General features: G+C 46.2%; 1 pseudogene; it reads right to left on the bottom strand.

Annotated features, from left to right (window-relative positions):
• Window positions 1-26,817, bottom strand: part of LOC147125226 (uncharacterized) — a 95,948-nt pseudogene extending 69,131 nt beyond the window's left edge.
• Between the last annotated feature and the right edge of the window lie 749 nt (window positions 26,818-27,566).

Raw genomic sequence — 27,566 nt, 5'->3', positions numbered from 1 at the left:
GCAGGGAAGTGGAGTTGAGGCCAAGAGCAGATCAGCCATGATCTTATTGAATGGCAGATCAGGCTCGAGGGGCCAAATGACCTACTCCTGCTCCTATGTCTTATGTTCTATTCAAATTTGCCGATGACACAAAGATAGGTGGCATTGTAGGCAGTGTAGATGGAAGCATAATATTACAAAGGGTTATCCACAGATTAAGCGAATGGGCAAAACTATGGCAAATGGATTTCAATGTAGGCAAATGTGAGGTCATCCACTTTGGACCTAAAAAGGATAGAACAGGGCACAGGGTAAATGGTGAAAGGCTAAAAACAGTGGAGGTCAAAAGAGACCTGGGTGTCCATGTACATAGATCATTAAAATGTCATGAACAGGTACAGAAAATAATCAGAAAGGCCAATGGAATGCTGACCTTTATATCTAGAGGACTAGAATACACGGGGGTAGAAGTTGTGCAGCAATTATACAAAACCCTGGTTAGACAACACCTGGAGCACTGTGAGCAGTTCTGGGCACCACACCTTAAGAAGGATATTGGCCTTGACCTTGGAGGGAGTGCAGTGTAAGTTTACCAGAATGATACCCAGACTTCAAGGGTTAAGTTACGAGGAGAGATTACACAAATTAAGGTTGTATTCCCTGGAATTTAGTGGGTTCAGGGGTGATCTGAAGTTTTCAAGATATTAAGGGGAACAGATAAGGTAAATAGAGAGAAACTATTTCTACTGGTTGGGGATTCTAGGACGAGGGGGCATAGACTAAAAATTAGAACCAGATCTTTCAGGAGTGAAATTAGGAAACTCTTCTACACACAAAGGGTGGTAGAAGTTTGGATCACTCTTCTGCAAACAGCAATTGATGCTAGATCAATTGTTAATTTTAAATCTGAGATTGATAGCTTTCTATTAACCAAAGGTATTAAGGGATATGGGCCAAAGGCGGGTATATGGAGCTAGTTCGCAGATCAGCCATGATCTCATTGAATGGCGGAACAGCCTCGAGGGGCCGAATGGCCTACTCCTGCTCCTATGTGCTTATGTTCCTACCTACATGAAGTGTTCGCTGTGTACAAGCCGACAAGTCACTCTTTCCATTTTCTGGTCCAGTATCATTCAGGAATTGTGCACAGCTCTGAAGTTGATGATTAATATGTAGCTCCACCAATAAGCACTTGTGTCATCTTCCTGTCCTGCCAACTGTAGGGAAATAAATAATAACTGCTAAGTAAATGACGGGGAACTTGGGGTTTTCTAAGAAGATTGTCGGATTGTAATAGTATGGCATATTTTGCAGACTAGCAGTGCTGCTACCTGTGTCACCTTATGGAAGTGCAATTTTATTTTCTAATGTGTCACATTAACAGAAGATAATTGGTACACATGTTTGTACAATTAACATTTTGAAGGTGGCAACCTGAATCGGCAGCATAGAAATTAAGCTAGTTTTTCACAAAATATGCAAAGCATGTAATGAATTAAAAAATAATCTTGAGTTCAAATTCTATCAAAGCTGTACAGTAGTTCTTATTAATAATTTACCTTTCCTAATGTTATATGATAGAAATTATGTGCAAAATTTAAAGGTTCAATGAATACTGCGTCACATGAGGACACAGACCACTAGCACTCTAATATGCCACAGCATGGAGTTGTAGGGGACTCTGATTATTTACACAGTAATTTCTGGATTGACAGGTCACCAAAAAGAAGTGGAGAGTGGAATGTACAGCAGGCATTTCCCTACAATGGTGGTACTCATAATATGGCCCAGGGACCCGTTGTGACCCACCTCACTTTTACCTACATACTATATGTTGCTGTGCCTCCATTCAGAGCATGCTTGGTTGTGGAATTCCACCAGTGCTGGGATTCAGTACTGTTCTCCTTCTCTTGTTATCCAGTAAGATAGATCAAGAAAGTGTGATAGGGATGTGGTGAATGGTGGCCAGCAGCGGTCCCAGCGTAGATTGGGGGGTGGGGGCAGTGAACGATATGCCAGTCGGACAGTGAGGTAACATGAGGCCTCACCACCTGAATTGTCCTTTATTCTTCTCCACTATGCTGCCCAATTTTGGACAGGATTGCAAAGGAGAATCCAGCCCTTTAAATTTCCATCCAAGCCTCTTTTATGTCGTGGTCCATGGTTCTCTGGAATGCTTTGCCATCTGAGTGCCTCATGACTAATGATCATCTAAGAGAACTGTAACCATTCAAGGCAGCAGTACAGAAATTCTGTGTAATGTGACTGTTTGAATCTTTCCCCTTATCAGGGCAGTATCAGACCTTTTAGTTGTTGTACTCAACTGCATTGTGACATTCCTTGTTAAAAGTCAAAATAAATAAAGACTGGATTAGATCTTGTTCAAGGTTCCATTAAGACATAATTTGAATGCCTCCAAGTCTCAATGCAGCCTGGATTTGCAGAATTGAGTAGCCAGGTTAAGACAGAACTGTAGCACTCTTGTCACACAATATTCTCACTTTGCTTTGCCATTAGTACATTTCACCAAACTTCAGCAAAGGACATACGGTTAAGGAGGATCATTGCGCATCACTCAGACAAGCACAGAAATCATTTCTCAATGTTCAACGGCCTGTTTCTATATATCTTGGTTGTGTCAAGACCAGGTGAAACTTAGCTTTACTGATTCTAAGGCACTGAGGGAAAGTACAAAATGTAAAATGCTGTTAACAATATGTTTGCGGAAGAGTTTCATACAGCACAAACCAAATGTGAACCAAAAACTTGTTTACAATGAAGTTACACTGGCACGGGCAGAATTTCTACCAGGGCATCAAGAAATTAAGCCCATTTAATCTTGAATCATTTAAGGGTTGAAATTCTTGCCAACAGAAGTGATTTCACTGAAGGCATAGGAACTAGGCAAATGGGGGTTAAAAAATTGAGCTGCTGAACTTGCAGGCTCCCCACCCATGTTATGCTGCACACAAGGACTTCCACCTCAGTAACATCGCCTGTCTCCGCCCCTGCTTCAACCTATCTACTGCTGAAACCCTCATCCCTGCCTTTGTTACCTCCAGACTCGACTAATCTAATGCTGTCCTGGCTGGCCTCCCACCTACTACCCTCTGTAAACTTGAGTTCATCCAAAGCTCTGCTGCCCGTATCCTAACTCACACCAAGTCCTGTTCACCCGTCACCCCTGTGCTCGCTGACCGATATTGGCACTCGGTCCGGCACCGCCTCGATTTTAAAATTCTCATCCTTGTGTTCAAATTCCTCCATGGCCTCACCCCTCCCTATCTCGGTAACCTCCTCCAGCCCTACAACCCTCTGAGATCACTGTGCTCCTCCAATTTTGGCCTCTTGCGCATCCTTCACTTTCCTACGCACCACTATTGGTGGCCATGCCGTCAGTTGCCTAGGCCCTAAGCTCTGGAATTCCCCCCTTATACCTTTCCACCTCTGTATCTCTCTCTACTCCTTTACGTTGCTCCATAAAACCTATCTCTGACTAAGCTTTTGGTCATCTGTCTTAATATCTCTTAATGTGGCTTGGTGTCAAATTTTGCCTGATAAAGCTCCTGTGAAGTGTCTTGGGACGTTTTACTATATTAAAGGTGCTATATAAATGCAAGTTGTTGTTGTTGTGGATCCCAACCTGGTTATCTGCTGGCAGTGCTCACTCTCACATACAATTTGAGAGCTGCATTTGTTGCCAAAACTTTATTCAAAGCAGGACATAATGCGGCAGCTCAGATTTTCTCGTTTTCTTGCTCCTTTCCTGCCCAGGGATAAGCTTGCCCATTTAAAATGGGGATTAAAGGCCAGCAAGGTTATTGCCTGTTAAAGAAGAACAGTGAAGGCATGCCAGGAAGAGCAGATGGCAACAGAACTGGCCCACACTCAGCAGTATGCCACCATTCATGTCTACAGACCTAGGCACAGCTATTTGCCAATGATGGAGAAGAACTGTTTCCACAAGATCAGATTGAGCAAGGAGGAAGTTGCAGAGCTGTGTAATTCAAATTGGGGATTTGTGTGAGAAATTTTAGCCATATGTTAACAGTTGGCGATATCTCCAGTATCACACCATTCCCACCAGAATCATGCACAAGCAGGAACCTCTACCCCTTGAATTGCTTTGAAAGAGTTCTCTGAATACTTTGGCCTTCTGCTACCCTTTCATTTTCTTCATGCTTTTTACAGATACAATTTTACACATGCTTGGGTGTGGGATTTTGCAAAGCGCCTGCAAAAGGGAAGCAATTCAATCGGAATTTTAATCATATAAAATGAGCTTTGGTAAAATAATAGACATCTGTAACATTTAACAACCAACTTACGGCCAAGAAAGCCTCAGTAAGCCAAGCCCTTCCAGCAGCTTTTGCTGTTGTAAAGTTCAAGTATGGGGTTGAAACCTTGCAGGCATTTAAAACCAATGAGCTGTAAACAGTCTCTGGAAATTGATTAGTGTCTGGCCACCTGAGCCTTTCAAAACAGAATACAGAAAATGACCAGAATAGTTTTTTTCCCTTACTTTTTGACGTCATTTTTCTCTTTATTTGTGGGGCTGTGAAGTAAATCACCAAAATAGCACAACAGCACTAATTAAGTGGCATTCAACCTTAAATGTAAAGAACAGTGCACTGTAATTTATTGCACTGATTCTTCTGCATGGTTGAAGGCATTGTTTGTTCAGTGCTAGTGCTTGGAATCAAATTCTCTAAAGAGCTTCATGATAAATATATAACAGAAATCAGGTAAAATGGGGACTGGTCTCAGTATTTGCCTATGGAGGACATATGTCACATTGTGATTAAGATGAAGAAACTAAATACTGATTAGAGAGATGTTTTTGAGCTATTTTAACTGGGAGCATTACAGCATAACTCATAGATTTCAATGGACTGCCACATTACAGCAGTATCCATTGATTTTAATGGTCTGGTGACCAAAAAAAGCATAAGGGTTTTAGTATAGGTTGATCTGCTGTGGCACAGCTCATGGAAAATCAAATGCCTGCTCCTCCTGAGCCCTGCTCTCACTGCCCTAAATCTTCTCACTGGCCATGCCCCCAAACCCCTCCTCTTTTGCTACCCCTGTGTCTTGCTCTTTTGATGCCCTCTTTCACGCTTTCTCTTGCTGCCCTCTATATTCGCCTCTCTCACTGCCCACCCCCCGCTCACTGCCCACCCCCCTCTCTCACTGCCCACCCCCCTCTCTCACTGCCCACCCCCTCTCTCACTGCCCACCCCCCTCTCTCACTGCCCACCCCCTCTCTCACTGCCCATCCCTCCTCTCTCACTGCCCATCCCCCTCTCTCACTGCCCATCCCCCTCTCTCACTGCCCATCCCCCCCGCTCACTGCCCACCCCCCTCTCTCACTGCCCATCCCCCTCTCTCACTGCCCATCCCTCCTCTCTCACTGCCCATCCCCCTCTCTCACTGCCCACCCCCCTCTCTCACTGCCCATCCCCCTCTCTCACTGCCCACCCCCCTCTCACTGCCCATCCCCCTCTCTCAATGCCCACCCCCCTCTCTCACTGCCCATCCCCCTCTCTCACTGCCCATCCCTCCTCTCTCACTGCCCATCCCCCTCTCTCACTGCCCATCCCCCTCTCTCACTGCCCACCCCCCTCTCTCACTGCCCACCCCCTCTCTCACTGCCCATCCCCCTCTCTCACTGCCCACCCCCTCTCTCACTGCCCATCCCCCTCTCTCACTGCCCACCCCCTCTCTCACTGCCCACCCCCTCTCTCACTGCCCATCCCCCTCTCTCACTGCCCATCCCCCTCTCTCACTGCCCATCCCCCTCTCTCACTGCCCATCCCCCTCTCTCACTGCCCACCCCCTCTCTCACTGCCCATCCCCCTCTCTCACTGCCCATCCCCCTCTCTCACTGCCCATCCCCCTCTCTCACTGCTCATCCCCCTCTCTCACTGCCCATCCCCCTCTCTCACTGCCCACCCCCCTCTCTCACTGCCCATCCCCCTCTCTCACTGCCCATCCCCCTCTCTCAATGCCCATCCCCCTCTCTCACTGCCCATCCCCCTCTCACTGCCCATCCCCCTCTCTCACTGCCCATCCCCCTCTCTCACTGCCCACCCCCCTCTCTCACTGCCCATCCCCCTCTCTCACTGCCCATCCCCCTCTCTCACTGCCCATCCCCCTCTCTCACTGCCCACCCCCCTCTCTCACTGCCCATCCCCCTCTCTCACTGCCCGTCCCCCTCTCTCACTGCCCATCCCCCTCTCTCACTGCCCGTCCCCCTCTCTCACTGCCCATCCCCCCCCTCACTGCCCACCCCCCTCTCTCACTGCCCATCCCCCTCTCTCACTGCCCACCCCCCTCTCTCACTGCCCATCCCCCTCTCTCACTGCCCACCCCCTCTCTCACTGCCCATCCCCCTCTCTCACTGCCCATCCCCCTCTCTCACTGCCCATCCCCCTCTCTCAATGCCCACCCCCCTCTCTCACTGCCCACCCCCCTCTCTCACTGCCCATCCCCCTCTCTCACTGCCCACCCCCCTCTCTCACTGCCCATCCCCCTCTCTCACTGCCCACCCCCTCTCTCACTGCCCATCCCCCTCTCTCACTGCCCATCCCCCTCTCTCACTGCCCATCCCACTCTCTCAATGCCCACCCCCCTCTCTCACTGCCCATCCCCCTCTCTCACTGCCCATCCCCCTCTCTCACTGCCCATCCCCCTCTCTCACTGCCCATCCCCTCTCTCTGTGCCCACCCTGCTCTCTCACTGCCCATCCCCTCTCTCTGTGCCCACCCTGTTCTCTCAGTGCCCACCCTCCTCTCTCACTGCCCACCCTCCTCTCTCACTGCCCATCCCCCTCGCTCACTGCCCATCCCCTCTCTCTGTGCCCACCCTGCTCTCTCACTGCCCACCCTCCTCTCTCACTGCCCATCCCCCTCTCTCACTGCCCACCCCCCTCTCTCACTGCCCACCCTCCTCTCTCACTGCCCACCCTCCTCTCTCAATGCCCACCCCCCTCTCTCACTGCCCATCCCCCTCTCTCACTGCCCACCCTCCTCTCTCACTAGCCCCTATTCCACCTCTCTCAGTGCACACCCCCCTCTATCGCTAGCCCCTATTCCACTTCTTTCACTGCCCCCTTCCCCTCCTATGTCTACCCCACTTGCACTGCCCCCACTACCTGCCCCTTTTGGGAACCGTTTGGAATTCAGCTGATTTCTCCTTCACCTGTTTCATAATCTGGTTACAGGTAAGACCACTGTTGTGTCAACTTGTGTTCTTATTACTATGTGATACAGACACTTTTAACTCATTTTAGTTTACGACCTTTACTCAGTTGTATTCTTGCTTTTATGATGTTGCTGCCGCATGGTGCGGAGTGATACAAGATGTCCGACCTTGCACTGCGCACTGCCTTTCACAGTGTGCCACATAGCAATATAAATACACTAACCAAAGTAGTTCCATATAATGATGTAACAAGTAGTTCCATTTAACGATGTAATAATATAATGATGTAACATCCCTCTTTTTCAAAAAAACTAAAACATGAAATTTAATTTAATTTATAAAATATTATATCTAAACTATTATTATCAAATACAAAGTATCGTGAGTTTTCTTTTCTTATTCGCGATATTGCTCAGGTGGTTGGATGTTGTCCCTCCAGCTTGTGGATTTGGTGGTGACCACTCCTCTCTGCGGTGTTTTGGTGTGTTCCGCTCTTGTTGTTGTTGTTGCTGTCGCACTTGGAGTTGGAGTGTGCATGCTCATGGTTGTTTGAGTTGTGGCACTTGTTTCTGGCATCGTACTACTTGTGGTAGCTGGTGTTGTCAATGTTGCTGATGTTGTCCGCTGCTTAACCAGTTCAGGTGAAGGTCTGATGTGGAGTCTGTTCTGTCTGTATTGGTTACCAGGTTCGGTCTCTACGAAGTAGGATCTTGGAGTATCAGCTTTTCCAATGACCTTGGCTGGATTCCAGGTTTTCAACACCGGGTCTTGCACATGCACTGATTGCCCATTCAGCAATTCTGGTAGCATCTTTGCATGTTTGTCGTAATGTTTGCTTCCTATGACTTGTGCTTCTGCCAGCTTCTGTCTGAAGTCCTCCTGGTCCTGGGGAGGATGAATTTTTGCTGGTAGGGTAGTCTTAAACTTCCTCCCATTCAGCAATTCCGCAGGTGATTTCATGTCTGCTTTCAGTGGTGTTGATCTGAGTGATAGGAGGGCAAGGTCTTGGTCTTCCCCCATCTCACTGCTTTTGATGAGAGTTCTCTTGACAGTCTGGTTTCATTTCAGCAATCGCCACAATCTTCTCAGGACTTGGCTTGACTCCCTCTGGTGTGTAAATCATACCGAAGAATTAGCATTCCTGGACTTTAACTATGCACTTATCGTCATTTAACTTGATGCCAGCCTTCCTGGTACGCTCCATGGCCTCATGTAGGTGCATATCATGGTCTCTTTCATCTGCTCCATAGATCTGAATATCATCAGCTATTCCTATAGCTCCTCCACAGCCTCTGTATGTCTCATCTACATTCTGTTGAAAGATATCTTGACTGACCTTTAACCCGAATGGTAGCCGCAGGAATTTGTAATGCCCAAATGGTGTGTTGAATGTTGTCAGTGTTGTTGATTCCTCGTCCAACTTCACGTTCCAATATCCATTTCTGGCATCTAGTTTTGAGAAAACCTTGGCTCCTGCCAGTGATGGCATAATCTCCTCTAGCGTTGGGGTGGGATAGTGGTCCCTCTTTATCGCCTGGTTTAGATCTTTGGGGTCCAAACATATTCTGAGACGCCCGTTTAGCTTTTCTCGTACCACAATTGAATTTACCCAGTCTGTGGGTTCAGTGACCTTTACGATCACTCCCTTTTCTTCCATCTCCTTTAGCTCTCTTTCAAGCTTTGTCTTTTCGTGGAGCATGGATAACGGGCTTTACCTCTGGATCGATGGTGATGTGGTATTGGAAATCTCCGAAACATCCCACTGTATCATCAAAACATTCCGGATACATGTCTATCAAGTCTTTTTTACTCTTGATTTGTGGGCGGTTCTCCAGTGGGGTGTTGCTGTCTATCCTCAGTGACGTTTCCGTCAGCTCGTGATTCACTGAGATCAATCTCAACTTCTCGCAGCTGTTTAATCCCAGGATCACTGGCCCCTCAGTGTCGGTGACATAGAACATGCAGTTGATGTTCTTTCTTTTATGTGTCCCTTTGACAAAGGTTATTCTGAGTTGTTTAATCTCACTCCCCCCGTATGCTGTCAGCATGACATTACTTGCCTTTAAACAACCATTTTTCGGGTAGCCATCTTCTCTCAAGTTTTCAGGAAAGATCTGCTGGTACAGTCTCAATGGGAGAATGTTGCTCTGAGCCTCTGTGTCCAGCTTCAACTTTAAATTGATGGTTATGGGCTGATCTTTGACCCTCTTTTTGATTTGGATGATGGTGTGCAATTCTCTCTTCAGAGTATTTTCTGCTCTGGACATCTCGTGAAGCTGTACCTTTATGGTTTTGATGTTTAGTGTATTGTCATGACCATAATCTTCATCATCCTGTTCATCCATGGCATGGATATTGTGTTTCTTTCTCTGGTTCTGCTGTCTGCCTTTGTTTTTGATGTATGTTCCTTCTTTCTTCATTCTACACATCTTTTCCCAGTGGTTTAGTTTGCCACATGCATTGCAGCTTGTTCCATATGCCGGACATTTCTTCCTGTCTGTATAATCGTGCGGTCTTCCACAGTTTCTGCACATGTTTCTCCCGTTATCATGTGCATGTCTTTGTGTGTTGTACTTTTCTCTCACTGTATCCACTCTGTTGTCCGTCTCAGAAGCCGTCCGCATGTCAGCCGTTTGAGAAATCAGCGTTTTCATTTGCTGCTTCATGGCTTCATGAGCTCTTGCAGCATCTATAGCCTCTGTTATTTTGAGCTTTTCCTTCCCTATCAGGGCTTTTTGTACCTCTGCATGCGCTGACCCCCATATCAGCTGGTCCACAAGCCTTTCCTCCATTTCCTTAAATGCACACTTGCTGGCTTCATTTCTCAGCCTTGTCAGGAAATTGTCAGCTCTTTCACCGGGTTCCTGTCTTAGACTCTGGAATTTTTATCTGTGTATACGGTGATTGGATTTAGGCTCTAGATGGTTGCTGAATTTCTCAAAGATTGTTGCAGGGTTTTCCTTTTCCTCTTCAGTCAAACTCCAGCTATTATACAAATCTAGACCTTTTTCTCCTGTCCCCAATAGAATGTAACTAACCTTTTCCTCATTGGCAGTACCCTTCAGGAAGCTTTTGAATGTAAGGTCACATTTCTGTTTGAACTTGCGGAATGCCTCTACTATATCGTCGGCTTCCCAGTTCATGAGGGGTTGCATTTGCGCAGTCAGTGCCGCGACAGCCGCCATCTTAGTTGCCCGTACGATTCACGCTCAATCACTGCAGGCACCGGCACTCACGATCAGCTCATATATTCACTTTTCGTCTTATTCGTAGTTCATATGGCACAAGTTGTACTCACTTATACCGCTGCCACCATGTTGTGTCTCCTTGTGTTCTTATTACTATGTAATACAGACACTTTTAACTCATTTTAGTTTACGACCTTTACTCAGTTATATTCTTGCTTTTATGATGTTGCTGCCGCATGGTGCGGAGTGATACAAGATGTCCGACCTTGCACTGCGCACTGCCTTTCACAGTGTGCCACATAGCAATATAAATACACTAACCAAAGTAGTTCCATATAATGATGTAACAAGTAGTTCCATTTAACGATGTAATAATATAACGATGTAACAACCACATTCACTCTTTCTGCTATCTCTCTGCAGGCCGCCCTTGTGCAGCTTTTCAGAGGCGGGTGGCCCTCTGCTCAAAATGGGTTAACCTTCTCTCCACCACTTGCTACTGCAGGAGCCCCCAGAGCTGCACCTGGAAGAGTTACATTCACCTTATTAGTAGCAGTACAGCTTTAAAGCAATCAGCATCCCTTTAAAAGCTAATGGCACTAGATAATGTGCCCCTTTGTTTCTTGCAGTTTGTTCTCAGAGCACTGTAATATTATGCAAAAATTATAGCAAGAGGTCAACTCATAACACTATTGGCACATGCAGCAGCCAAAGACTAGTGCTCCCATTGCCATAAAGTTCAGACCATATTATCGACCTCTGTAGGCATATTTTTCACTGTAGCAATGTCCAAGTGCATATTGTAACTCCCTTTGTTGAGACCCAATCGAATGGATTCCTGTCCAATGAACTCAAACCACATCTGCCTAACAAATTACTGTTTGATTGTACCTGATCCAATGTACCCTTCACATTTACTGCCATTTATATAACAGTTCTAAATGAAGCGTAGCGTAATAGTGATAGAGTAAATAAGAAGAAATTGTTTTCCACTGGTGGGTGGGTCGGTAACTAAAGGACATAGATTTAAGATAATTGGCAAAAGAACCAGAGGGGAGATGAGGATAAATTTCTTTACGCAGCGAGTTGTTACGATCTGGAATGCACTGCCTGAAAGGGTGGTAGAAGCAAATTCACTAGTTACTTTCAAAAGGGAATTGGATATATAATTGAAAAGAAAAAAATTGCCGGGCTATGGAGAAAGAGTGGTGGAGTGGGACTAATTGGATAACTTTCAAATAGCCATTTTTCAAACAGGCATGATGGGCCAAATGACCTCCTTCTATGCTGTAAGAGTCTAGAATTCTGAGCAAATAATTTCTTAGCAAACTAGTGTGAAGCTTACCAAGTTTCAATTGTATAATATTGCAATTGTTGATAAAGTCACATGCCGTCATACTGAATAACAACTGTTTGAAGCATGTGTATTCTAGGAACCCAGAACAGCACTTATAGCTTAAAATATGGGGTTGTGGCAGAACCACTGAATGACTCTGGATAACTGTATATAATTCTCTTTAACGATGTTCTAACACCAGCCTAAACCTGTACCATTGTGTTAGGCATTACTGTGTTTTGTATATAGAGTTTGCATGTATGGGGCGTGGCCCCTTTAAGAGCGCGGGAAAACGCGGGCAAACACGATGACGTCACGTCGTAAACCACGGGGCTCTCCTTTGAGTAAAGACCTGTTTAATTGCTCTCCTGTGTCGATCTCAGTTATTCGTAGGAATTCGTCAATTCCTACAGGGTAGATTTTGTTTTGGGCCTGTCTTCACAGTTTTCAAACATGCACCTGCATCGAGACCCAAGGAGTGATAGAAATTGGTCCTTGGGCCTCATCAGCATACTTGCACGAGCTGTAGCACTTTCACAGAGTGCCTGATGTGGAAAGTATTCCATTTCCCAGCACTAGCATCCCTCGTCTTGATGAGCAAATCATCAGTGGCATCAGACCAAGGTAGACTATAGAGTTAATATTTCAGAAATGTGCAATGATAACCATCAACTTGCATAGTACTTTAACTCAGTGTAATGTGTATTTATTATTTAGTAGCCAGTAGGTCTTTTTTTAGAATCGTATTTATGTTTATAAGGGATATCCAGATTACATTAGTTTAAAAATGAATTCCTGTCCAAGCTTGTATTGACAATACAATACAGTACAGGAAAAAATATAATCAAAATGTAATCAAAAGGATGGCTTCCTTGGCCTTCTCTTAATAAAATGTAATCTTCTGTTTGAAGTTTGTGAGGTAAGTTACTGACTGTTTAACATATTAAAAAGGAACAATTTTTACAACAATGTCCCTGCAAATAGAACTGATACCGGACCATAACTTCACCCAAATGTAAATAAGGAATGTATAGAACAGTTTGTGGCTTTATATGAGATTGCAGATCATTATAAGGCTCAGGAAAACCCCACTATACTGCTTTTATCAAGTTTCATAAGGTTTTTGACCTACTCACTCATGCAGTCCTCATGATGAAGCTGGAAGCTATTCCATGTACAAAGCCAAATCTTGGATTTTACTTGGGAAGAATACTCTTGCTCTAAGATTTGTGCATGGGTAGATGAGCTACTCACTGAACCTGTCTCTCATGGAAAAGGAGTGAGGCATGGGTTTCCACCGTTTCCCATCCTATTCAATGTCCTCACTGATTATGTGGTGGGTGAAATCATGTGGGATGGCCTTGGAGTGTCGGTTCCAGGCATGTCTAAAAATATTGCAGCACTCCTTTTCACAGATGATAGAGTTGCTGGCAGAAGCAACCACTATTCACCATCATGAACATAGGCTAACCAGTGGGATATGGTGGGTAGGCCCATGTGTGGTATGATCTTGCTTGGCCCAAGGTGGAACCTCAAAGATATTGATTGGAAAATACCTGTTCCAATTCTTCATTCATATCAGTACCTGGATGTGCTGGTGGATGCCAACTTCAGCCTGGACACAGTGCTCCAGGTCTCACTGAGAAGGGATGAAGGGTGGAAGGGTGCTTTGGTCTTTCTCGTCTTCCGTCATGCAAAATCGCAATACAAGTTAAGTTTGTGATGTATGAGGCATGTGCCCAAGCAATTCACTTTCATGCTTTAGAACTCAGCACTCAATGCATGGCCTTTCTCTGGTCCACGTGCAAGACTCGGGACCGAGCTGTGAGGTAATTTGTGACAAAAAGGGAAAGTGGTGGTCCCAGAGCTCCGGCCTACACTAACCTGTCACTGAGTGTCCTGGAGTAGAGTCAGCCTCGCAGGAGGCATACTCTTTGGCTCACTAATAAAACTTGGAAGGATAGATCTGTCATTGGGAGCCAAGATTCTGCCCACTTGGCTCGAGATAAATCTACAAGGGAATGCTCGAATGGGTGGGGTACAAGCAGTAGAAAGCAGCTCTGTTTTTAGCCAGTTAAACTCCCGCAGTACCCGTGTGCACACTTGGAGGCCCCTAAGGTTTGGCTTGGCTAATTTGCATCTAAACTCTCTGAACTTGGGCAAATGGGATGTGTCCCCATGGGGAGAGAATGTGCATTTCATATTGGGCAAAAATAAACCACACTGGCAGACGTAGATTTCCCAATAGCTTGAATTGGGAAATGTTACCACGGTGATGGGTTTTCATGGGTGCTCAGATGCTTGGCTGACCAAAAAATAAACAACAAAACACACAGCACAAGTGCTGTTCAAAATTGAAATAACCTCAATTTGTCCAAGCATTAGACAGTTGCTGACAGCCAATTCTATTAAGCTGTGCCCAGCATATTTCTGCTCAGCATGCACAAGATTTATTAACAGGATAAGATCAGTAAAGGCACTCAATTCCCATTTTGCAAAAACTGAAATCCAAGACTATGATGACAGTTCTATCAGATAGTCCTGTGAGAGTGCTCTACTTATGTCACATGCAGCTGTGATCAGACAGTGTTCCGACATACATCACATTCAAGTCTCAAAACCATTACATTACACCATCCCAGTTTCCTTAAAAATATGTGAAATAAGCTGGAAGCAGAAAAAGGGGAACAGATTAAAATCACTTCAACAGGAATTCATATCAGACATGAAATATTGCAGAGAAGTGGAATGCACTGAAGCAATGAAAGCTAATCTATCAGATCTATCAAACATCTGCTGTACATCTGCCATTCATTTTAAGCAAGTGGTGATTTAAAATAACATGTTTTCAACAACATTATTTTTAATGGACTGCCTTTTTTTTTTACCCGTTTTTGATTTTGCTCAATGGTGGTTTAGGGTTTATTTTTGTTTTCATCAGCACTTTTCTTGATTTATCCATGCCTTGCCCCATCTATGATCAATAAAACAGCCAACTTTACCTTAGGCATCTACGAATGAAATCCGCTGTAAGGAAATGCACAAGATTGGCTCGTTCCCTCCCTTTGGCACCTCCCCATGGTAACACAATTGAGATGGGATCTGGGCGGGTGTGGGAGAATGTTCCATAGCATAACACATTACTCCTCTGAGACGAATGGATCAATTTGCCATATGAAGATGAGAATTTGAAATTTGGAAGCATTGGAGGGCTGGGACCCAAGGTAGGTCGTCGAGGGCAGGAGTGATGGGTGAGAGGGAGATGGTGCAGCCTAGGATATGGGCAGCAGACTTTTGAATGAGCTGAAGGTGACAAATGTGGAGGATGTGAGATCAGTCAGGAGAGCATTGGAGTAGTGAAGTATGGAGATGACAAAGGAATGAATGATATTTTCAGCACCAGATGGACGAGGCAGGGGCGGAGGTGGGTGATGTTGTGGAGGTGGACGTAGGCTGTCTTTGTGATGCTCAAGGTCAACTAGGGGCTATGGTTGTAAATAGTCTTGCTCAGCCTGCCACAGAGAGGAGGGGGATGGAATCGGTGGCAAGGGTATGGAGTTTGTGGCAGGGGCCAAAGACAATTTACTTTGTTCTTCCTAATGTTTAGCTGAAGGAAATTGCAACTCATCGAAGATTGGATGTTAAATAAGCAGTCTGACAGCACAAAGGCTTGGAGGGGTTGAGAGAGGTGGTGGAGAGGAAGAGCAAGTTATCATTAGTATATATGCAGAAGCTGATTGCATGTCTGTGGAAGATGTCACCAAGGAGCAGCATTTGGATGAGCGAAAGGAAGGGCCAAGAACAGATCCTTGGGGGACTCCTTAGGTAATGGTGTGGGGGTGGGAAGAGAAACCATTGGTAGAAATATTCTTGCTACGATCAGATAGGTAAGAGTGAAATCAAGTGAGGGGAGTCCCACTGAGCTGGATAACAGAGGAGCGGTATTGAAGGAGGATGGTGTAGTTGACTATATCGAAAGCTGCAAGGAGATTGAGGAGGATAAGGAGGGATAATGCACCTTTGACACTGTCAGAGAGAATGTTATTCATGACTATGGTTAGGGCCATTTCAGTGGTAAGGGACAGATGGAAACCTCATTGGAGAAATTCAAGCAAGGATTTGTGGAGAGATGCTCATGGATCCAGGAGATAACAAAACAATCAAGGACTGGAGAAGAAAGAGAGATTGGAGATGCGTTGGCAATTTGCACAGAGATTTGCTGAAAAATAGGCAGCGAGCGCATGGGATAATCCAGCCTCCATCTTTCAGCATTTCAGAATAACTAACATAGACATAGAACATAGAAGATAGGAGCAGGAGTAGGCCATTCGGCCCCTCGAGCCTGCTCCGCCATGCAATGAGATCATGGCTGATCATCCAAACTCAGTACCCTGTCCCTGACTTCTCCCCATATCCCTTGACCACTTTAGCCTTAAGAAATATATCTAACTCCTTCTTGAATACATTTAATGAATTGGCCTCAACTGCCTTCTGTGGCAGAGAATTCCACAGGTTCACCACTCTCTGGGTGAAGAAAATCCTCCTCATCTCTGTCCTAAATGGCTTACCCCTTATCTTTAGACTGTGACCCCTGGTTCTGGACACCCCGCCATCGGGAACATCCATCCTGCATCTAGTCTGCCTAGTCCTGTTAGGATTTTATAAGTTTCAATGAGATCCCCTCTCATTCTTCTAAACTCCAGCGAGTATAAGCCCAATCGACCCAATCTCTCCTCATACGTCATTCCTGCCATCCCAGGTATCAGTCTGGTGAATCTTCGCTGCACTCCCTCCATGGCAAGAACATCCTTCCTCAGATAAGGCGACCAAAACTGCACACAATACTCAAGGTGTGGTCTCACCAAGGCCCTGTACAACAGCAGCAAGACATCCTTGTTCCTGTACTCGAATCCTCTCGCTACGAAGGCCAACATACCATTTGCCTTCTTAACCGCCTGCTGCACCTGCATGCTTACCTTCAGCGACTGGTGCACAAGGACACCCAGGTCTCATTGCACTTCCCCTTCTCCCAATCTATTGCTGTTCAGAAAATAATCTGCCTTCCTGTTTTTGCCACCAAAGTGGATAACATCACATTTATCCACATTTTACTGCATCTGCCATACATCTGCCCAATCACCCAACCTGTCCAAATCATACTGGAGTTTCTTGGCATCCTCCTCACAGCACACACACCCACCCAGATTTGTGTCATCTGCAAACTTGGAGATATTACATCTAGTTCCCTCGTCTAGATCATTAATATGTATTGTGAATAGCTGGGGTCCTAGGACCGATCCCTGCGGTACCCCACTAGTCACTGCCTGCCACTTGGAAAAAGAGCCGTTTATTCCAATTCTTTGCTTCCTGTCTGCCAGCCAGTTCTCTATCCAAGTCAGTATCTTGCCCCCAATCCCATGTGCTTTAATTTTACACGCTAATCTCTTATGCGGGACCTTATCGAAAGCCTTCTGAAAGTCCAAATATACCACATCCACTGGTTCTCCCTTATCTATTCTACCAGTTACATCCTCAAAAAATTCCAGTAGATTCGTCAAGCACGATTTACCTTTTGTAAATCCATGTTAATTTTGTCCAATCCTGTCACTGCTTTCCAAGTGCCCTGCTATTACATCTTTTATAATGGACTCTAGCATTTTTCCCACTACCGATGTCAGGCTTACCGGTCTATAATTCCCCGTTTTCTCTCTACCACCTTTTTTGAATAGTGGGGTAACATTAGCTACCTTCCAATCCATGGGAACTGTTCCAGAATCTATAGAATTTTGGAAGATGACCAGCAATGCATCTACTATTTCTAGGGCCACTTCCTTAAGTACCCTATGATGTAGATTATCAGGCCCTGGGGATTTATCGGCCTTCAATCCCATCAATTTCCTTAGCACCATTTCCCTACAAGTACTGATTTCATTCAGTTCCTCCCTCTCATTAGACCCTATGTTCCCCAACATCTCTGGGAGGTTATTTGTGTCCTCCTTTGTGAAGACAGAACCAAAGTATGTATTTAATTGGTCTGCCATTTTTTTGTTCCCCATTATAAATTCCCCTGATTCTGACAGCAAGGGACCTACACTTGACTTCACCAATCTTTTTCTCTTCACATATCTATAGAAGCTTTTACAGTCAGTTTTTATGTTCCCTGCAAGCTTACACTCATTCTCTATTTCCCCCCTCTTAATTAATCCCTTTGTCCTCCTTTGCTGAATCCTAAACTGCTCCTAATCCTCAGGTTTGCTGCTTTTTCTGGCCAATTTATATGTCCTTTCCTTGGATCTTATGCTATCCCTAATTTCCCTTGTTAGCCACGGTTGAGTCACCTTTTTGTTTTATTTTTATGCCAAACAGGGATGAAGAAATTCTGTAGTTCATCCATGTGATCTTTAAATGTTTGCCATTGCCTATCCACCCTTTAAGTAACATTCCCCAATCCATCCTACCCAACTCACGCCTCATACCATCGTAGTTTCCTTTATTTATATTCAGGGCCCTAGTCTCTGAGTCAAATACTTCACTCTCCATCTTAATGAAGAATTCTATCATATTATGATCGCTCTGCCCCAAGGGGCCTCGCACAACAAGATTGCTAATTAATCCTTTCTCATTACATAATACCCAGTCTAAGATGGCCTGATCTCTAGTTGGTTCCTTGGCATATTGGTCCAGGAAACCATCCGTATACACTCCAGGAATTCCTCCTCCACAGTATTGTTACTAATTTGGTTAGCCCAATCTATATGTAGATTAAAGTCACCCATGATAACTAATAAAATATCTTCCAAGCCTGGATTCTCCATACCATTTATCACTGCTCAGCTACAAAGAGCAGTAAGTGACTCATTCCCAGGTCATTGCCATTCTAGCTCTGGAGGTGGTCACTGAGAACCAGGTGATTATGAGTGACTTTTCCTCTGAAATTCCCTTACTTCATATGGGGAAATTCCTGGTATTTTTTCAATGCTCCCCTAGTGACATAACTGAGATTTGGGGGCTAAATTGGGGCGTGTAGCGCTCATTTGTTAGGCACTATGCAGCCAAATAAGGTTTGAAAATGGGGTCCGTGATGCACACGCAAACTTGCAACAGGAAGTGTGCAGGATGCCATCTTGGTAAAGGAGTTTGCACGTGGGCACCTAACGACTGTTGGCAGCATGCAGAGCAACAAGATGATGAAGCGAATCAGTGTGCAATGCTGATTTGATGCCAACACTATCATTTTTGAACTGCACACACCAGCCAATACCGTGTCTTAACCTCGTAGAGCTGGACATGACATTAAACGGAATGAAGGCACCCCACCAGCACTATTTGAAGGGATCATGAACTATTACCAGATTAGTTGCTGGATTATTTCTTCTGGCTGCTGGTGCAATTATACGTGTTTTTGGAGCTTCCCTATTCTTGGCTAAAGTTTGAATACTCTACTGGGAGTGTTTTGGCTGACGTTGAAGTAATTTTTTGCTCATTTAAAATCTTGTACCGAAACACAAAGTTGCTTCCAGACATGGGTTGCCTGCTAAGGATTCCTCTGAGAATTGAACATAACTGGGATATTGAAGAGAGGCCATGCAGAGCAGGACAAGCTGCTAGAAGAGGGAGAAGGTTGAGGGGGAGAAAGGCTCGCGACAGGAGGCCATATTCGCCAAGGGTTTTCAAGGAATAATTCTCTTACCTCAATTTCAGCGAGTATCAAGGCATGAGATGTCTTCGCTTCACAAAAGAGATCGTGACTGAAATCTGCCAACTGCTGCAGCCACAACTGCAACCTCAAAGCAGGGCAAGGACTGCATTGTCTGTGGCTGTCAAGGTGACCGTGGCTCTTAAATTTTATGCATCTGGCTACTTCCAGGCTGCTGCTGGAGCTATAAGCAACATCTTGCAGTTTGCAGTGCACTGCTGTATAACGGAGGCCATCGAGGCTCTCTATACACAGAGAGACATTTTCATCTCCTTCTTGCATGGATTGCATGGTTCAGGGTGCCACTGACTGCATGCACATTTCCTTGGGTGCGCCTCATGTGAACTCGACCATTTTCAGGAACCGAAAGGGATCTCACTCCCTTATGTGCAGCTAGTGTACGACCACAGGCAGCGCATCCTGCAGGTGAACGTCCTTTATCCTGGCAGCAGTCATGATTCGTTCATTCTGCGGCAGTCCTCTGTGTCACCTGTATTTGACCCACCACGGCAAATCAAAGGCTGACTGCTGGGCGATGAGGGTTATCCACTCATGACATGGCTCATGACTCTAGTATGGAACCCACGCACACATGCACAGCAGGCATACAATGAGAACCACGCTACTACAAGGAAAGTTATAGAGCATCGGTATCCTCAAGCAACACTTCTGCTGCCTGGACTGCACTGGAGGAGCCCTGCAGTACTCAGCTGAGCGGGTATCATGATTTGCGGTAGTATGCTGCATGCTACACAACCTGACTAGGAGGAGGAGGAGGAAGTGGAGGAGGAAGTGCAACAGGAAGTGGAAGAACAGGAGGAGGAAGGGAGGCTACCCCATGTAGGCAGCCCCTTTCTGCCCAGGCTCTACGTGATCAAATTATTCATGCGAGATACCAGTAACCTCAGTCACACCTCCCCATTCACCAACAGTCCCATGCTCCTTACCTTTCCTCTATCGCTGACCATCACATCGTCCTCTATCCGACAACACTAAAATAAAAAACCACCAGAAGATGCACATTCCAATCCAATTTTATAAATTTACTCATTAAATAATGCATGCAAAATTAAATTAATCACCCTTGTGCATTTTATTAGTACCTGTCTTCCGTGAGCCTTTGCCTATCCTAGTGTTCCCTTGAGGTGCTTCCCCAGTGGCTGCAGCATGGGTGGTGGAAGGCTGCTGACCTTCAATTGAGGAGACTGCAGATGGCCTTGGAGGATGACCTCGAGCAGCTGTGGGCCTGGAGGACCCAGTTTCAGACTGCACCATCTCAGCCTGGGCTGCAGCAGTTTGGGCCACCTGACTGACAGGCAACAGCAAGGGCACCGGCAGAGTGTCAGGGGTGGGAGCTGGAATGCTGAGAGAGGGCAGCAGGTTTGAGGAGCCACTGCCACTCTCCCGGAGCGGTGCCTTAACAATCCTACTGATCGGTTAGAGAACAGATTGCTGGACTGCTGTGATGCCCTGGAAGCTCCTTTGAACAGTAGTATCGAGAGCCACGATGGCAGCAGTCTGAGCTTCCACTACAGCACTCCGACCATTGATGGAAGCTGTTTGTGCTGCAATGGAAGCTTCACAGGTGTCCTGATGGAAGTTATTACGTCCGTGAATGATTGAGACACGGACCAGCAGGAGTTAAACAAAACACGTCTTTACTGGTGGAAGTCAATAGTGAAACTAAAAACAACAGAGGCTCACTAGCGCCTTTTATACAGGGGTGGTCACTGCTGGTACTGCAGTCTGAGACCAGTTATTCTCTTAAAGGTACATACACAACAATTCCTCCCCTTTTGATAAACAGTACATAACATTCATTTAACAACTAAATGATAACTAATTACAATCACAATTACTGTTGCAAGATAGATTGGTTAAGTTTAAGCAATTATAAGTTCAGTCTTTGAGGAGGCTTCCTGATTCTGTCTGGATAACGCCTCTTTGGGGTATCAGGTTCTTCTGGCAATGTTGAGTCGGGATCAATGTCGTTGTTTGGTTCATCTGCTTCTAATATTACCGGTTCTGCGGTAGCTGCAATTGGAACGTCGATTTCATTACCAGGTGTATCAGATCGTGGTGTGGAGTTGACGTTTTCCAGTGACTCTAGAATCTGGTCAGCATGGCGTCTTACAATGCTCTCCCCAACGTCCACGGTATACATGAGAGGTCCTTGCCGTGTACAAATCGTTCCTGGCTGCCATTTCTCAGTGCGGTAGTCCCGGGCCAAAACTGGTTGACCTATCTTAAAACTCCTGGTCGGCCTTTCATTCATATTCTGAAACTGCCTGTTCTCCACATCTCTTCGGACGTTTGGCTTAACCAAATCCAAGCGACATCGTAGTCTTCGATTGAAGAACATCATGGCTGGAGTTTGGTTGGTAACCGCATGTGTCGCATTCCGGTAGGCAAACAAGAAGTTGTCCACCTTGTGTTGTAGGGGTATATCTTCATTACACATTGCCTTGATAGCCTTCTTGAATGTTTGGACAAACCTCTCGGCCAATCCATTAGTGGCTGGATGATATGGGGCAGATGTGTAATGCTTAACACCATTGCTCTTTAAGAACCTCCGGAACTCTTCAGACACAAACTGTGGTCCATTGTCAGAGCAAATCTGTTCAGGCAGCCCATTCCTGGCGAATATGGTTCGTGAAACTGTGATAGTTTTTTCCGTGGTGGTTGAGGACATTTTTATTACCTCTGGCCACTTTGAATGTGCATCCACCGCAATTAGAAACATCGAGTCCATGAAGGGACCAGCAAAATCAATGTGCACCCTTTGCCATGGAGATGAGGGCCACTCCCATGGATGCAGAGGAGCTTGTGGTGGGGCGTTTTGGACCTTCTGGCATCCTGCACAGCTCTTGGTCATCTCTTCGATTTCTCTATCGATTCCCGGCCACCACACAAACGCTCTGGCTAAGTTCTTCATTTTTACCCCACCCAGATGACCCTCATGAAGCTCATTGAGCACTCTATCCGTCAACTTAGGTGGAATTACTACTCTGGATCCACACATCAAGGTTCCTCTGCACACTGACAGCTGTTCTCTTCTCGGCGAGAATGCTGGCAGCAGTGGTTCGCCATGTGCTGGCCATCCCTTCACCGTTAAATCATAGACCCGTGATAGTGTCGGGTCATTCTGTGTTTCCTTTTCTATGTTTGCATTCGTCACAGGGAGACATTCGACTATGGTCGAGTGGAATAACTCCATTGGATCCACTGCAAGGTCTTCTTCTTCCACCGTCGGCAACGGTAGACGTGACAATCCATCAGCATTTCCATGCTGTTTAGTTCCTTTGTACTCGATGTCATATTGGTGTGCCCCTAGGAAAAGGGACCATCTCTGCAGCCGTTGTGCTGTCATTATCGGTACGCCCTTCTGAGGGTTGAAAATGGAGACAAGAGGTTGATGATCGGTTAGTAGAGTAAATTTTTGACCGTGCAGGTAGTGATTGAACTTCTTCACCCCCCAAACAAGGCTGAGGGCCTCTCTCTCAATCTAGGCGTAGTTACGCTCGGCAGAAGTTAACGAGCGTGACGCAAAAGCTATCGGCCTCTCTAAACCATCAAGGAATTTATGTGACAGTACCGCCCCAATGCCGTAGGGAGACGCATCACACGCCAGCCTGATTGGCAGTGCTGGGTTGTAGTGAGCCAAAACTTCCCTTGAAGTGATTAAGTCCTTACTCTTCTGAAAAGCACGCTTACAATCATCGCTCCATTTCCATTCGTAGCAGGGCATTCAGTGGGTGCAGAATTGCCGACAAATTCGGCAAAAACTTATGATAGTAATTCACCAATCCGAGGAATGACCTCAGTTGTGACACATTTTCAGGCGCTGGGGCCTTAACAACCGCTTCAATTTTGTCAGGGGACTTATGTAACCCCTCTTCATCAATCACGTGCCCACAATACGATATCTGTTTCTTAAAAAATTCGCACTTGGGGCGGTTGGCTCGCAGCCCATGTTCCCGTAGTCTAGTGAGCACCTGTTCTAGGTTGTTAAGGTGTTCACTGTCATCTTCACCTGTTACAAGGATGTCGTCCAAGTAACACTGAGTCCCCGGAATCCCTTGCAGGACTTGTTCCATCGCTCTTTGCCATACCGCCGGAGCCGATGCTACTCCGAATACCAATCGATGATACTGGTAAAGACCTTTGTGAGTGTTTATCGTGAGATACTTCCTAGAGGACTCTTCAACCTCCATCTGCAAATATGCTTGTGCTAGGTCAATTTTTGTAAAACGCTTCCCTCCAGACAGTGAGGCGAAGATGTCTTCTATCCTTGGAAGAGGATATTGTACTGTGTGAAGGACTGGGTTCACCGTCACCTTGAAATCCCCACAGATGCGAATCTTCCTTGGCTCCCCGGACTTATTGCTTAACGTTTTCTTCATGACAGGAACGATGGGTGTCGCCCACTCGCTCCAGTCGACCTTAGACAACACGCCCGCCTTCTCCAGATTCTCCAGCTCTGCCTCGACGGCTGGGCGAATTGCATATGGTACCGGTCTTGCTTTGAAAAACTTGGGAACTGCATTCTCTTCTATTTTTATCGAGGCGGTTACGCCTTTAAGCGTGCCCAGTTCTTGTTGAAATACCTCTTTGGCGTTAGCTAAGATTGTTGACAATCGTCCAGGAGTGACATCTTCATCTTTTTTACCGTCCACCATCATTGCATGAATGGAATGCCAATCTAAGTTTATCTTCCTGATCCATTCCCGTCCCAATAACGGTGGTCCACCATTTGGCAGTATGTAGAGATACAATTTCTGTATTTTCTTGCCATTGTATTCGACAGGCACCCTTACTTTTCCTCTGGGGTATACTTTTTGCCCCGTATACGTCGTCAAGACGATGGATGTCTCTCTCAAGGGTATGTGTGAAAATAGCCGCTTGTAGTCTCGTCGATTCATGACGGTTAGCGCTGATCCTGTATCCAATTCCATTTTAACTTGGGACCCTGCTATCGTGAGGGTGACCCAAATGGTTCGGTGATCCTCTTTTGTGATTACATTGTGAAGTTTGAGACAGCTTAGTCTCCTGTTCCCGGATTCACTATCGCTCATCTGGTCTTCGGAACTTCTGTCCGTCATCTTTTGTACTTTCTTGTACGGTTCCTTAGTAGCCTTTTTGTTGTCGCTGGTCTTCTTCCCAGACCTGCAAACTCGTGCAATGTGTCCCATCTTCCCGCATTGCCTGCATATTTTGTCTTTGGACCAGCAGTCCTTCTGGTCATGGTTAGTTCTGCCGCAGCGATAACATTTTGCAAATCCCCGTGTCATTTCGTGGGTGCCGTATTCCTGTGGTTTTTGTTGAATTTCTGCAGCTCCCCTGGTTGCTGCTTCATACGATACTGCCACGCTGAAAGCCTTATCTAGCATCAGCTCTTTCTCTGAGAGTAACTTCTTCTGTGTTCCTTCACTCAGGAGTCCACAGACAAATTTGTCCCGTAGGGTATCTGCCAGTCCTGCTCCGAACTGGCAGTGCTTTGATAGCTTGCGTAGTTCCGTAAGATACTCAGCATTGCTCTCATCTTTGTGCTGAGTTCTCCTGTGGAATTTAAATCTTTCTGCTATCAACAGCGGTGCAGGGTTTAAGTGTTCCTGTAGGACAGCAACAATTTCGTTAAAACTCTTCGCCTTCGGTTTGGCTGGAGTAATCAGGTCCCGCAATAGGCCGTACATTGTAGCGCCTATTAAGTTTAGCAATATCGATGCCTTTTTCCCCTCCGCTATTTCGTTTGCCTCGAAATATACCTCGACTCTTTCCACATACGTGGTCCAGTCCTCTATTGTTTTATCAAAAGCAGTGATACAGCCAGTCTTCGGCATCTTGCAAATCTAAAATGGCGCCTCCCGCGCTTTGCCTTCTTCCCTGATTTAACAAAATGGCGCCTCCCGCGCTTTGCCTTCTTCCCCGCTGATTAAGATGGCGCCTCCCGCGCTTTGCCTTCTTCCCTGCTGTTGTTAGCGCTGCTTTCCACGGTTTCTTGCGCGTTTAATATTTTTTTTATTATCTTCCCGTCGTGGAACAACCCTGTGGGACTCTTGCCTCCCTCTTCACTGGTCTATACGCAGCCCGGCTTCGTAGCACCGGCCGCGCCCTGTGCGCTCCACCCTCTCTCTCTCTTCTTCCCGACAACGCTGCTCGGCCCCGTTGCAAACCACCCGCTCGAGTTCGCGACTGCCGCAGCCCAGGAAAGATCAGGGCACTACCTGCCACCAGCCCGATTAGCTGAAGCACCGTCAACAGGAACCAGGCCCCGCTTCCGACAGCTTCTCCAGCAATCTTCAACTCTGCAACACAGGGTGGATGCCCACGGTCGACGCCCGTTTCTACTGCTTCTTACTTTCTTTTCTTTCTGGCCTCGACCTCTGCTCACTTCACTGTAGGAATGGATCCCAGGAGGTGTTGCAGACTGCAGGTAGGTTCGTATCTGCTCGTCGCCAGTATTACGTCCGTGAATGATTGAGACACGGACCAGCAGGAGTTAAACAAAACACGTCTTTATTGGTGGAAGTCAATAGTGAAACTAAAAACAACAGAGGCTCACTAGCGCCTTTTATACAGGGGTGGTCACTGCCGGTACTGCAGTCTGAGACCAGTTATTCTCTTAAAGGTACATACACAACAGAAGTGACTACCCGTTCCATGTTGGAAAGGATGGCCTCCAAGTTCTGCGCAAAGCCCTGTGCCAAGTTGGTGCTGGACTCCTCCATGCTCCTTGACATTGTGCGCAGGCTTTCTGGCAGGCTTTCCAGTGCACCAAGCATTTGGTTATGTACACCCATCAGCCTTCTTCTGTAACCCGGCCCATAAAAGTTCTCATCTGACTCCTCTGCAGCAGAACTAGTATGCGACCTCGCCCTCCGGTGAGCTGGCACCTGCACTCTCCTTTCCCCCTGCTCTGGCTCCTACGCACTTGTGCTCGGTGTCTCACCATGTGCAGATCTCTCCTCTAGCCTAGCCTCTAAAATACGCTCAGTTTCAATGTCTGAGCTGGTGGCTGCGAGTGTAAGATATAGTTACGGTATCTCTTCATCGTCACTGTCTTCTTCCTCTTTCTCCTCTGACTGGGAAGGTTCCAGTACTTGGGTATCTCAAATGAAAAAGGGACAAGGGTTCTGTTGTGGTGAGGGGAGAGGCAAAAGGAAGAAGTGCATCCTTACACCAACTGCAGCTTGTGAGACAGAAGAGATTGTGGGATGAGGGAGAAGTGGGAAGAGGGAAGGAGGATTAGGTATGCAGATACCCTCATCATTGATCCCTCCAGCCCTGCCAGTGGCCACGGCCTCCGCGATGCCCCTTCCCATGATGGCCAAAATGGTCTCCTCCATGAGGAATAAAACATGCAGACGCGCTTGTCCTCCGTCAGTTCTTTCCTGCTGTCTCCTGTTATGCACCATCTTCTCCTCCAAGAAAGAGAGACACGTGCCAGTGAGTGTCCTGCAATATGTTTAGGTGAAGTGGCTCTTATGGTTGACTAGCTGCCAATGTGTATGAGCTGTGTATTGTGGGTGCGAGGCTTGCAACAGTGTTAAGTGTGTGAAGGTGAGGTAAAGCATATGAATTGAAGGGTTGGGTACTGATTGATAGAGATTGTTGGTAGGTGGGTAATGGGGGTGTAGTGAATTGAGCAATGGACGAGGCTAGAGGCACAATTGATAGGATATCCCTTTTGAAGATTGAACTTACTCACCTTGGCAACTCGTGTCAGATCATTAAACTTCTTCCTGCACTGCATCCATGTTCTTGGAGCTACACTCTTGGCATTGACCACCGCTGCTACTTATATGTCTGGAGGGCCTCCTGCCCTTCTGTGGATACAAGATGTCTCTCCTTCTCTCTATGTCTTGAATCAAGACCTCCAGTGCATTGTCAGAAAATCTTGGTGCCCGCTCTCTTGCACGTTCAGTCATCGATCGAAGTAACACAGCACAGATTCACTTTCCAAAGGACTCCCCCCACTTCTTCCAGCCACAATGCACCTCCCCTTTAAAATGTTCAGGCTACCTTTGAGTAGCACTAGCCATTGAACAGTGTGCGTAACGCTGGCTGCACGCAGCAATCATGTAAAGCAACAGGCAGCATCAATTTAATGTGCTACCTGCACGCAATGAACAGGCATGGGTTAATTGCGTATCGCGATCCCGAA

Source organism: Somniosus microcephalus, chromosome 1, assembly GCF_052327205.1.
Source record: "Somniosus microcephalus isolate GS21.2 chromosome 1, FLI_Smic_1.0, whole genome shotgun sequence".
Taxonomy (NCBI): domain Eukaryota; kingdom Metazoa; phylum Chordata; class Chondrichthyes; order Squaliformes; family Somniosidae; genus Somniosus; species Somniosus microcephalus.
Note: the sequence above shows the minus strand (reverse complement) of the source record. Positions and strands in the feature narration are given on the sequence as shown.